Source organism: Sorex araneus, chromosome X, assembly GCF_027595985.1.
Source record: "Sorex araneus isolate mSorAra2 chromosome X, mSorAra2.pri, whole genome shotgun sequence".
Lineage (NCBI taxonomy): Eukaryota > Metazoa > Chordata > Mammalia > Eulipotyphla > Soricidae > Sorex > Sorex araneus.
In genome coordinates, this window is record NC_073313.1 from 176,378,693 (window position 1) to 176,392,410 (window position 13,718).

Sequence of the window (13,718 nt, forward strand, 5' to 3'; positions counted from 1 at the left end):
AGTGTAATTGGCCAGAAAACTGCAGGCCATTTAAAGCATACATTGTGATGATATGAAAAATGTAATCATCATGACAGGATTTCTATGGAATTAATTAAAACTGAGTGTATTTACCTGTATTGGTGTGAGACCACTTAACATAGGGGAAAAAATCGCATGCTACTAAAAAGTTTCAATTAAACAGTACAATGTTATCAACTACAACCATTCTATTATACAGCACATTGCCAGACCTTATTCTTTCTACAACCAATAGTTTATAGCCTTTACCAGCATCTCTCTTTTCTCCTCATCCTTCATAGCATGGTAAGCACTATTCTTTCTGTTTTTATGGATTTCATTTTTAATTTTTTAGATTTTCATGCCTCACAGTGTTTGTTTCTGTTAGTTTAATTTGTTTAGCTTGCAAGACAAGTACCCTGTCCCTTGTACTACTGCTCTGATCCTCAAATGATTTCAATTCTCTCATCTCCAGTTATATCAGGTTTTAACTAATCCCACCCTACCCCATACACACTTTCCCTTGGATGTAAAGTTATGGCAAGCAGGAAGTCAGTATCACTCGCTGTCAAGGGTAACACATTGTTCTCCAGCATCACAATAAATGTTTTGACTACGCCCTCTGTACAAAGCTCTAGGAATAGTTGCTATGAGTGCAAGTTTCCCCATGGATAGTTGCTTCTTTGTCAGAGTCCGGGGGACTCTTATATTTTCTTTGTGCTTCCACAGTGAGGTGTTTGGAGGCCCCGTGTGAACGGCAGCTGTCACATTTGGGGCTCTAGATGTGAGGTTCAGAGAAGCTTGGGTTTGGGATTTTATGGACCAGTTCTGGGGATGAGTTTTGTTATGGTGAATGTGTTAGCCTTCATAATCCATTTCATCGTGGATTCTTTTTCTGTGGCTCTATGTCTTGAAGGCACTCATCTAGTTTCTAGGTTTCTGGTACTTATCTCTACTACCCTTGGGTGTTAGTTTCCCATTCTGTTACTTAATATTCCATAAATGAGTACAATCTTCCTATGTCTATCCCCATCTTTCTGACAAATTTCACTTAACATGATACTTTTCATATTGACAAATTTCACTTAACATGATACTTTCCATATTGACCCACTTATATACAAATTTCATGACTTCATCTTTTCTAATATCTGCATAATATTCCATTGTGTAGATGTACCAAAGTTTCTTTAACCAGTTATCTGTTCTTGGGCACTCATGTTTTATCCAAATTCTGGCTATTGTAAACAGTGCTGCAATGAACATATGAGTGCAGATGTCATTTCTACTATACTTATTTGCATCTTCGGGATATATTCCCAGTAGTGGTATTGCTGGGTCAAATGAGAGCTCAATTTCTAATTTTTTGAGAAACGTCCATACTCTTTTCCAAAAGGACTGAACCATTGGCATTCCCACCAGCAGTGAAGGAGAGTCCCTTTCTCCCCACATCCGTGCCAATACCGGTTGCCTTTGTTCTTTTGATGTGGGCCAGTGTCTGTCATGTGAGATGATATCTCATAGTTGTTTTGAGCTGCATCTCCCTGATGATTAGTGATGAAGAGCATTTTTTCGTGTGCCTTTTGGCCAATTATATTTCTTCTTTGAGAAAGTTTTTGTTTGTTTTATTGCCCCATTTTCTGAGGGGGTTGGATTTTTTATTTTTATAGAGCTCAATCCGTGACTTATATATCTTTGATATGAACCCCTTATCAGATGGGTATTGGGTGAATATCCTTTCCCATCCTGTAGACTGTCTTTGTATTTTGGTCACTGTTTCTTTTGAGGTACAGAAGCATCTTAGTTTAAGGTAGTCCCATTTGTTTATCTCTGTTTCCACTTGCTTGTTCAGTGGTGTGTCATCTTTGTAGATACCTTTAGCTTCAATATCATGGGGGAATTTGGTGACCTTGTCTTCAATGTACCTGATGGATTCTGGTTTGATGTTGGGGTCTTTTTTTTTTTGGCATTTTGGGTTACACCTGGTAATGCATAGGGGTTACTTCTGGCTCTGTACTCAGGAATTGCTCCTGGCGGTACTTGACTATATGGGAATTGAACCCAGGTCAGCTGCATACAAGACAAATGCCCTACCTGCTGTGCTATTGTTCTGGTCCCATGATGTTGTGATCTTTATTCCATTTTGATCTGACTTTTGTGCATGGTGATAGGTAGAGACCTGAGCCATTTTTTTTTTTTGCATGTAGTTGTCCAGTTTTGCCAGCACTATCTGTTAAAGAGGCTTTCCTTACTCCACTTCACATTTCTTGCTCCATTATCAAGGATCAGATGATCATATATTTGAGGGTGTGTGTAAGGATATTCCACCTTGTTCCATTAGTCTGCGGCTCTGCCTTTGTTCCAATACCATGTTGTTTTAATTATTACCACTTTGCAATAGAGTTTGAGGTTGGGGAAGGTGATGCCTCAAATCTTTTTCCCAAGAATTGCTTTAGCTGTTAGTGGAGGTTTGTTGTTCCATATGTATTTCAGTAGGGTTTGATCTATTACTTTGAAGAATGTCATGGGTATCCTTATAGGAACTGCATTGAATCTGTGTAATGCTTTGGGGAGAATTTCCATTTTGACTATGTTAATTCCCCCAATCCATGAGCAGGGGATATGTTTACATTTCCTCTTCGTCTTATTTTATTTCATGAAGTAGCATTTTGTAGTTTTCTTTTTACAGGTCCTTTACCTCTTTAGTTAAGCTGATTCCGAGGTACTTGATTTTCTGAGGCATAATTGTGAACATGATTGCTTTTTTCATGTCATTTTCTTCTTTCTCAGTATCTGCGTATAGAAAAGCCATGGACCTTTATGTGTTGATTTTATAGCCTGCGACTTTACTATACAAGTCTATTGTTTTTAGGAGTTTCTTGTAGAGGCTTTAGGGTTCTCTAAATATAGTATCATATCATCTGCAAATAATGAGAGCTTGATTTTTTCCTTTCTTATCTGGATTATTTTTAACTTTTAACAACTTTATGTTTATCTAGTTTTCTATTATAATGTGGTGATCATGGAAATTCTTATTTTGTCTATGGTATAAAAATATTTAAACTGTAACATTGATACTTTTTTATGTATGCTTTTATTTGGATTTATCAAAGTTTTTCTTTTTACTTCTTTTTTTTAGTTAAATCACCTTAAGAAGTACAATTACAAAATTATTCATGATTAAGTTTCAGTCTTATAATGTTCAAACACCCATCCCTTCACCTGTGTCTATTTCCCACCACCAGTGTTCCCAGTTTTCTCCCACCCACCCCGCATTGGCAACCTGCTTCTATGTCTCTGTGGTGGACACTTTTATTCTCTTCTCTTCTCACCCTATCCTCCTTTCTTTCTAATTGCATTCCACCCACCACCCCATCATATTTGTGGCAAGTTTCCAAGCATGAACCAGTTCTATTGGCCCTTGTTTCTATTGGTCTTCCAAGATCACTAGGAGTAATCCCTATGCACTAACAGTTGTGACCCTCAAACAGAAACAATAAACTGTAGCACTGTCTTCCCATTGCTACACTGATTTGCTCGAGCAGGCATCAGTAATGTCTCCATTGTGAGACTTGTTGTTATCATTCTTGGCATATGGACTACACCACGGGTAGCTTACCAGTAACAATAAAATTTTTAAAAAATAGAATCTGTAGTTAGTTTTAGTTACTTCACATTTGAGTAGTCATAGGTAATCCAATCATCAAAAATTAGAACTTCCTGTTAGTCATTGCTATGAATATTTTCCTCTGGTACGTATAATAATATGCAAGTACATTTGGTCATCAATCATTACAATTTAGGTAAATTGCAGTATCACTTGGAGCTTTTAGTTTGGAAAGAAGAAAGAGGCAAACTGTCAAGGGAATAGGATTAGTGGTTAAGGAGGTAATGGAAACTATTGACATGAAGAACTATGTGAGGAGGGAAAATGGATCTAGATTTCTGTGTAATATTTGAGATTATGGTTCTCAGAATATAAATAAAATAGATAGAGGAGAGACAGGAGGATTGGAAGGCACATTGTGGTCACTAACCTACTTCATCAGCATTAATATTCTCTGATATGATAGCTGTGAATTTTATCATTCTTATGCAAATAGAACTTCCATTTGGAACACTTTCTTCAAGAAATTTGGACAAACCACCTAGAAAATTGTTATAAAAACACCAATTTGAAGTGAAATGGGTGGATCACAAAGATCTGTCTACAACTGTCCCTTTTGGATGAATCTGCTGTTACCTGCTGTTGAACTCATCACAACAATGTCACTCTCCACATGGTAAGTTCCTCGAGTGTTTTCCACCTCTGGTCTGGTGATCTTGTCTTCCTTCCCACCCTCTCCCACAATCTTTTATTCTTTAAGTGATGTTAATACAGCATTTGGAGGAAAGGATCTATCTCTACACAAAATGGAAGACTCTAAAATGTACCCGTCAAAACTGCTAAAAAAAAAAAAAACAAAACTAAGTAGCAAGAATGCAACCGAAGAATTCACTTGAGATCCCAAGGGTTGTCACATGTGATTCGTCACAGAGCTTTTCCCAGCCTACAATTGGACCTCTCGGGAGCTGTTTCGTAGTTGGTACAAAGGTGAAGAAAACCCACTATGTGAGAGGAAAATAAGTTATGAATTATTGGCTCTATCACATTAACATTCACCCCAAAATGCGACAGAAGAAATAGTTACCACACGCTGAGACTCCTTTTGGCGTAATGGGCTGGGTGGATGCAGATCACAAAGATGTGTCTAAAACTGTCCCTGTCAGATGAATCTATACACACCATCAGATTTCAAATGGAGCCTCTCCTTGATTAGGCCAGGGAACCAAGGTTTAATTCTCAATATGTCACAATTTCATTCATGTAGTCAATGTGCATTTATAAAGTACCTGCATCTGGGAAACAGCCGCGGGATACCGGGGCAGTCTCAGCCCGGGCCGGAGTCCGGGCTCCGGCTGAGTTTCGACCCGGGTGCCCATGCCTCTGCATAGCCGGTGGATGTGGAACAAGCAGGAACCAGAGACAGCTTTAGGATTTGGGGTTCCAGCAAGTGCTTGCAACCATGTATGGAGACTGTGAACTAAGCTTTTGCTACATGCTGTTCCAGGAAGGGAAACGATTCATTTTCCAACTTAAATTTCCGCGGACTTAATTACTAGAATACAGAAATTTTAAACCGCGTAGCTGCTACCGTGGCTGCGCTACATTTTATCTCCTCATTCTCATCAGTGGAAAACTTATTATCAAATATTTCCTTGTTAATAGAGTTTTATTATTATCAAATATCAAATATTTGATAATAATAAAACTTATTATCAAATATTTCCTTGTTAATAGAGTATTCTTGGGGGATAAATTCCAACAAAAATAGTGAGTCTGTTTTGAAACTCCAACAACAATATTGAGTTGTGTGTTGAAATCTGGAATGTAATCAAGGTAAAGAGAAAAGGAAGTGAAATTATCAGTCACGCACGGGGGGGGGTTGGGGGGTGAGGGGTGGGATGTATACTGTTTTTTTTTGTTTTTGTTTTTATTTTTGTTTTTGTTTTGTTTTTGTTTTTATTGGTGGTGGAATATGGGCACTGGTGAAGGGATGGGTGTTTGAGCATTGTGTAGCTGAGATATAAGCCTGAGAACTTTGTAACTTTCCACTTGGTGATTCAATAAAATAAATTAAAAAAAAAAAAGTACCCGCATCTGATCAGCTGCCTCTTGCAGCCATTTCAAGATTTCAAAGAAGGAACCTGACCTCTCTAGAGGAGCTGCCAGGTTACCCCACCCCACTCCCAAGCCTACAGCTAAAAGGACCTTTTATTTGGAATTAGATTTTTCTGTGAGTCATCTTAGATCTGGAGGTCTAACTCGATATTTAGCAATACTTGCATTCTAGATATACAACTCTGAAATTTACACTGAATTCTGGAGGTGGCTATGCTACAAAATAGGTTAAAATTGAATGACTGTACAGTATTAATTTTTGCTTGAAATTCCAGTCCTAGACCAAGAATGTGGCCACCCACGTTGATATTCTTGCTGTGCGGCAGAGCTAAAAGTGTTGATTTGATATCTGGCTTTAGAGTCTGAGTGTATCTTAATCCAAAAGGAGAGAGAGAGTAAGAGGGAATGTGCCTGCCACAGAGGCAGGGGGTGGGAAGGGGTGGGGATGATGGGAAGGATACTGAGAACATTGGTGGTGAAAAATGGACACTGGTGGAGGGATGGGTATCATTGTAAAACTGGAACATAATCACATAAGTTTACATGTCTGTAACTGTATCTCAAGGTGATTCATTAAAGTAAATTTTTTTTAAAAGTCATTATACTTGGCTGCCCTGTTGAAGGAGTGTTACTGCTGCCTGCTGTGCAAGAACGGCAGTTTCCAACTTCTTGTTCACCTTCTGGTAAATGGAGCCACCAAACTCTGTGCCATCATTTACGTCCATGATAAACTGGAACTCATCAATCTTGTAGCTGACCACAGTGTTCTTCTGGGTCACCCACGACTCAAAGTTCATCCTCATGGGCCAACGCCTGGGTGTCTCGGATGGAAGGCCCTGTGATGGCAGAATCCACGTTGCAGCCCAGGTTGATCGCTCCCACTTGTATTCTATCTTGATTTTAGTATTTCTCATCCCAAGTGTTTGGAGAGAAGAGTGAATCAAAGGTCACTCTCGTGCTGGTCTTCCACAGTGGTCTCGGTGCCTGATGCGATCTTCCATGTCTTGGTGAGAGAACCCATACTTGGTCCATCCGCACTTGGTTTCCAGGTTTCCAGGCACCTCAGTGGTCTCTGTGTTGGCTGAACCCAATCTAGTAAGTTTCAGTCCATTCTCAGATTTGTTTTCTTTCTTTTTTGGGGGGTCATGTCCAGCAATGCACAGGGGTTACTCCTGGATCTGCACTCAAAAATTACTCCTGGTGGTGCTCAGGGGACCATATGGTATACTGGGAATCGAACCCGGGTCAATCGCGTGCAAGGCAAACGTCCAACCCACTGTGCTATTGCTCCAGCCTCAGATTTTGCTTTAAAATCAAGTTTTTATTATGCCAAGCCCATTACACCTTGGTGAAGACATCTTGGCAGGTTTGCCAAGATTGACATATGTGGGAGGCACAGGTATCTCTGCTACAATTGAAGCACCCCTCGGGGGTGGTGGCACAGTCCGTCTTTCAACAGGCAGACTGCTACAAGTATCAGGAGGGAAAGACAAATAGAACCCAAAGAGTGAGTTCTCCTGGCATTAATTCTTTATTACATATGAAAAGACAGGTGAAACAAAAAATATGTGGGTGAAATGAACTTTGGCAACAGCAGGCTTTTCCCATTGCATAGAGAATACTTCTTAGATTGCAGGGAGAATAGAAATGGATGAGGCACAAAGAATAGAGTTGAAAGACACTAAAGAGCAGAATTCAAAATTTAAAATACCAGACAGTTGCTTTACCTTGCCCTTCATCTTGAAACTTAAGCTTTAATCACAAATCTTTTTGTTTCAAGGACATTAGCTGCTACTTCAGTCAGGTTTCTGACTGGGCTGTGCGCCTTTACTTGATCTAATTAACCTATGAACAATTTTATTAATAATTCTGTTGGTGCCTACTGGTCTGCAAAACACCTTTTCTGAAAATCTGCTACCATTTTTCAGTGGAAAGTGTGTCCTGTGACCATGTAAGGGAGGTCTTTGAGAACAGAAGTTTGCCAATTTCTAATCTGCCACCTTGTTACTAATAAAGCTCTTTCTTGTCACTGCTGTATGTCTCCAAGAAAATTGGTCCTTGAACAACAGGAACCAGAACATTCTGGTCACATGATGTTTGCTGGGCCCTAGAGAATAGGTCTTTGCTTATCATTCCTCTGCAGAAACTTCAAAAAGGACAAAACTATACATGTTGGAGGTCTTCTGTGTTTCTTTCCCAAAGAAACAACATTTTAATGAACTAATTATTTAAAATTTTATTGTAGTTTAGGTAATGTGGTTACAAAAGTGGCACTGTTTACAATATTGATGTACAAAGTTGTTATATCTTTAGTATCCTGGAAGGAGGACCCAAGACCTTCCACCATTATCCTTATGCCACTATATTTTTTAGGCACTAATATTTTCGAAAGGGAGTGGTCAACCTTCATGTCAGACAGAAGGCCATTCAGACTCTTATAAGTTTCTTTCCACACAGAACATAATCAGCAGAGAGTCCACAGAGTCATGGACCCATGAAAATGTGAAAGAGCATCCTCTCAGGTAGATGCCGCATAGTTGCCCTGAGCACCGTTGTGAGAAATTCCCAAGCACTGGGCCAGGACTTTCCCCATAGCACTGCTAGGTGTGGCCACAACCCTTTCTCCCCAGTTATTCTAATAATTCAGATCTATATCATGAATGAATGAAAAGCCAAGTCAATGTTATGACAAAAACATTACAAACAAGCTATTTTTAGGCTTGTCAACAGGATGAGATGACTAAGAGCTCAAAATACAATTAGCACACTTACTACACACACATATACTCACTTATATTCCCGTACAGATCATTGTTTATTGAGTAGAATTTATAAGTAAGTTCATTGTACATACATACATCATTTCACTTAATCCCCAAAATAACCCTGAGAAAAGAAGTATTATCTGTATTTTATAAGTAGAAAAAATGAGAATTAAGGACACTAAAAGTTTGTTGACATCTGAACTCAGAGATTTCTGGTGCTGCAAATATGTTCTTAGTCATTATGTTCCTGTTATTGCAGGTAGAAAAGAAGGGCCTGGCACTGTGGATTAAATAAAGACATTATGTCTTCAAGCCAAATCAACCCAAAGGCATAAAGGACTTTGTAATGTAGGGGATTTTTTGAGATGGCCAGAGATTCACTGAAAAACACAAGTGCCATGCTCAAATATGGGCTGGACCCCCTAAGAAGTGTCTCCTGCAGAGAAAATGTGATAAGAATGTGATAGGAATATCAAAGGAGACTTTCTACTGTTATAAGCTCTCCCCCTTGACGACACCCTAGCAACAGACATTTGTGAGCAGTTTGGGAAAAATCTTCTATAAACAAACTTTCAGATACAAGGTGTATATTCTCTATCTTGGGAATTTGTCCAGATGTCTGCTTAGTATGTGCACTCTTGACACACTTTCAGGGAGTTAGTTACCTGCATCTCAAATTCTTCACTTGGTATCTGTATTCTGCAGGCTCCCCTCTGGAGAAGCCCTTATTGCTCTGAACATGCTCAATCCTCCTTCACTTCTGTACATTTCTTGAATAAACATATTTTTGGGGTTTTTTTTTTGGGGGGTCGTTATATTCACCCAGCAGTTCTCAGAATTTACTCCTATGCTCAGGAATCACTCCTGGTGGGATTGGGGACAATAAGGGATGCCAGTCACATGCAAGGCAAACAACCTACCCATTGTAATATCAAATAAATGTACCTTACTTTTATATTTGTCTCCTTTCTTAAATCCTGTTCTGTGAAAGCTGGCAATGGACCTGAAAGTAACCTACGGAAAGGTCAAGATTAACCTTTATTTTCCTGTATAAAGCAAATTCCTCACTCCAGCATGTATCTCATGGCTTCCCTAGAAATTGGGTGGTGGGGATTCATTCCTTTTCCCTGAAGATCTACTGGAACTCAGGTGCAATCTGGCACCTACCCAAAGAAATGGGCGACAAATAAAGCTCTATGCTGCATAGGTGCTCTTGGAAGACTATCTCAACCCTGATTTCTAAGGACTTCCCTGGGTGACAGAGGTGGTGAAGTGGAAAGTGCTACACTTCCATCTCACGGCTGCGCCTTCTCTTCTCCACACTTAAATCAACTGCTCAAGTGTTTCTCTGTAAATAGCCCTTATCTCCTTTAGTCAGATCTGTCTACCTGGTGCAACAACATAGTTATGACTAGACCCGTAAGGCATTCCTCTTATTCGTATGAATGTTGAAAAGATAACTGATGGCAGAGTCACTCATTACTACAAAATATTTATTTATTTTTAAATTTTGTGCCTCACTTTATGTTTCTCAGGGGCTTCTCTTGGCTCTGTGCTTGGAAGTTTCCCCCAGTAGTACTCAGAGGGCCATGAAGTGCTAAGAATAAAACCATGGCCTCCTGCATATAATGATGTACTTAAACCAAAGAGCTATCTTTCCAGCCAGACTGCTTATTCTTTAATATATTTTTGTAAGTTAATCGCCACTAAGAAGAGGGATGATGTGAGGATGGGAACATTTTAGGATTCGATCACAGCAGTGTAATTTTTCAGAGATGGTGTTAGAGACAATCAGTATTGGAGTTGTAGAGAATATGGTTAATCAAAAAGCCTATGTAAAATTATTCTCTGGGTCAAAGAGATGGTGCAGGGACTAAGGTGATGGCCTTGCCATGGCTGATTCTTTTGACTTGTGAACACTGCATGGTCTCCCTGAGCAAGTCCTGACTTCTGTGAGCCAGAGCCACACACTGAGCCAGTAGTTGCTCCATAGCTCTGCTAGATATGGCCACAATCACTCCCAACCCCCAATTATTCTTATAATTAGTATGATTTATTGTAGAATATGATGCACTGTAGCACTGTAACACTGTCATCCCATAGTTTATTGATTTGCTCGAGCAGGCACCACTAACATCTCCATTGTGAGACTTGTTACTGTTTTTGGCATATCCAATACACCAAGGGTAGCTTGCCAGGCTCTGCCATACAGGCAGGATACTCTCAGAAGGTTGCCAGGCTCTCCAAGAGGGATGGAGGAATTGAAGCCAGGTCGGCCACATGCAAGGCAAATGCCCTATCCACTGTGCTATCGCTCCAGAATATGATGAAGTAATAAAAATTCAAATACAGTGCTTAAATATGGTCACCACATTTTGTAATAAATCTTTAAAACTGAGTACCAAAATTCTAAAAAGAAAATTCCGAATTTCTGAGTTGCTCATTGTGGGGAGATCAAGACCATATTTTGAGAAATCACTCATGAGTTTATGGACAACAAAGATGGAAATATTGATGTAGAAACATATAGCTTAAATGTAGCACTTCTTTTTTCTGTGTTTCCAATTCTCTCTTTTGTTGCATCACTGTTCTTTATTGACTGTTTTATAAACTCCCTTTACCTTAGCTTGGTTAAAGAAAGCAGTCTTTAATCTTTGCAGAACAGATAAGGACTATTAAACTCTGAGTCTACTTCCTGAGACAAGTTATGGGGCTGCCTTTCTCTGTAACATCATCCTAAAATTATAGTTTCTGCTGCGCACACTTCTGTTCAGAATGTGCTAGTACAGCCAGCATGATCTTAATGCCCCAGTCAGATCTGTGTTTTATTATGAAAGAAATAACCAATTTTACACTTTTAGAGACATACATATTTGGGATTTGCCTCTTTAGAAGGGGAGTAGGTGTGGACACATATCTAAAAACCTTCCATTTTTCAGTAGCAAATTTTTTTGGTTCCCACAGTGAGTTACTTATTGTTTGTCTTTAAAAAATTCATTGTTCTTTTCATAGTCCAACTTGTTTTATGTCTAGGCTGTTTAAAAATAGACCAACTTTCAACACAACACCGCTTACCCAATTCCAATTCGAGCACTATTTCTCTTGCAAAACCCCCTTTCATGTTTCATGATATTCCAGTAGATCTATAAAAAAAGTCTCAAATTTTTATAATTACTGAGTTGCATTATGTCCCAGACTTGGTCATTTATAGCACACCACTTATCATGGCTTCAATGAGTGTACAATAGATGAAGTATTGGTCCTAAATTGGCCAATCAGAAGTTATCCCTGATTCTTTCAAATGTCTATACTGAAGACTGATGGTTCTTCTTTACCTTGGAGCTGAAAGAATGTGACCACAGAATTAATTAGGTTATGTCTTTCATCTTCTTTATCTTGGAAATTATTTTGAGAGAATAAGATTAAAATACAATTTAAATCTGTGTGCATGTATGTACTGCGTTTTGTGACGTGTGTGAGTGTGTGTATGTGTGTGTATGGGTGCAGAGAGAGAGAGAGAAAAAGAGATAGAATTAAAGAATGGTGATACTATTTGAACTCCCGATGCAGTAATTTTTGAGGCAATATCCACTTTATTATTATGATCATAATTGATGAAATGGTTCTTTATTTTAAACTTAAATTTAATTCAATAATTTAAGAAGGTCGCCCAAAGAACTCCATATCAGGACCCTTGGCCTAGAATGGAATGATCAGGGTGAGAGACTGTCTGAGTTCATCATGTCGACCAAGACCATCCATGGTAACTCATGATTCCAGAAGGCCGAATCTAAAGGTTGGACATGGGAGTCTCCCGGTGGACAGTTCTACAATGAAATTGACCTCATCATATTCAATCGGAGGTTTTGCCTGACTGATGTCGCTGTTGTCCCAAAATTCCAAAATGGTATCGGACCATAGCCTCCTTCCTGCAAAATTTTACTTCACAGAGCAGGAAGAAAGGACTGCAAAGTCTGAGTTTAAGAAAACTTCCAGAATGACCACCAATTGGGAGCTCTTTGGCACTATTTGGGCATCATGGGAAGATGCCATCCTTGAAAACATCAACAAGAATATGATTGACTGGTTCAGGACCTCCATGACTGCGCAAAGAATGCCAAGAGTGGAAAAGCCACAAACAGACTCCTGTCTTAGGAAACTCTGGAGTTCATTCACCAACATGGTTTGGCACGAGCCTCAGGCAATCACAAACTAACACCCAAGCTTGCAAAGCTGTGCAGAGAAGCGATAAAGGAAGATCTCAAAGAGAGAAGAGCAGCAGTGTTGGCCGATGCAGCAGAAGCCGGGAAAAGTATTTGCAAAGCTCGATTGTCCTTCTCCAACTACAAAACCAAGATGACTGCCCTCCAACATCCTCATTGATCTATCACATCTTCCAGAAGTGCAATTATTCATGACTTCTACTTGGATCTCTTTGACAGCCACATCCACCTGCCCACATGCCAAATTTTGCAGGATGGATATGTCATTCTCAGTGTTCTCTCTTCCAAAATCCAATATGCCATTTCGTCGGTAAAGACACATACAGCAAGGTCAGACCCAAACACCTGAACTATCTGCTACCAGTACTCATAAGTATACTGGCTCGGCTCTTCATACACTACCTGTCCATATGCAAGGTTCCATCCCAATGGAAAACCAGCAGGACCGTTTTATTGTACAAGATGGGAGACATCCAGGACATCGACAACTATTTCCCAATCTACCTGTTGTCCATCGTCTATAAGTTGTTCACTCGAGTCATCCTGAATAGAATAGGCAGAACATTAGATCAAGGACAACCATGTGAGCAAGCTGGGTTCTGAAAAAGATTCAGTATTATCGACCATATCCACACAGTGACCAAGCTCATTGAAGTTTCACAAGAGTTCAAGATGCCTCTCTGTCTAACATTCATCTATTTAAAGAAGGCTTTTGATTCTGTTGAGACTGAAGTGGTCATCGAAGCCCTAGCCAAACAGGACGTTCAAATTTAGTACATAAGGATCCTCCACAAGCTGTGTTATGGATTCACCACCAGGATCTCACCATTCTACAAGGAAGTGATCACTGATGTAGAGAGGGATTCAGCAGGGTGATACCATTTCACCAAAACTCTTCAGTGCCACCCTTGAGAACATCATGTGATGACTGAAATGGGAAGGAATGGGAGTGAAGATAGATGGTCAGCAACTACAGCACATCCACTTCACTGATAAGATCCTTCTTAT

At 39.6% G+C, this 13,718-nt stretch overlaps 1 pseudogene; it reads right to left on the reverse strand.

Moving 5' to 3' along the window:
- Positions 1–6,321: 6,321 nt before the first annotated feature.
- LOC129399858 (voltage-dependent anion-selective channel protein 1-like) lies at positions 6,322–13,225 on the reverse strand (annotated as a pseudogene).
- Positions 13,226–13,718: the final 493 nt, after the last annotated feature.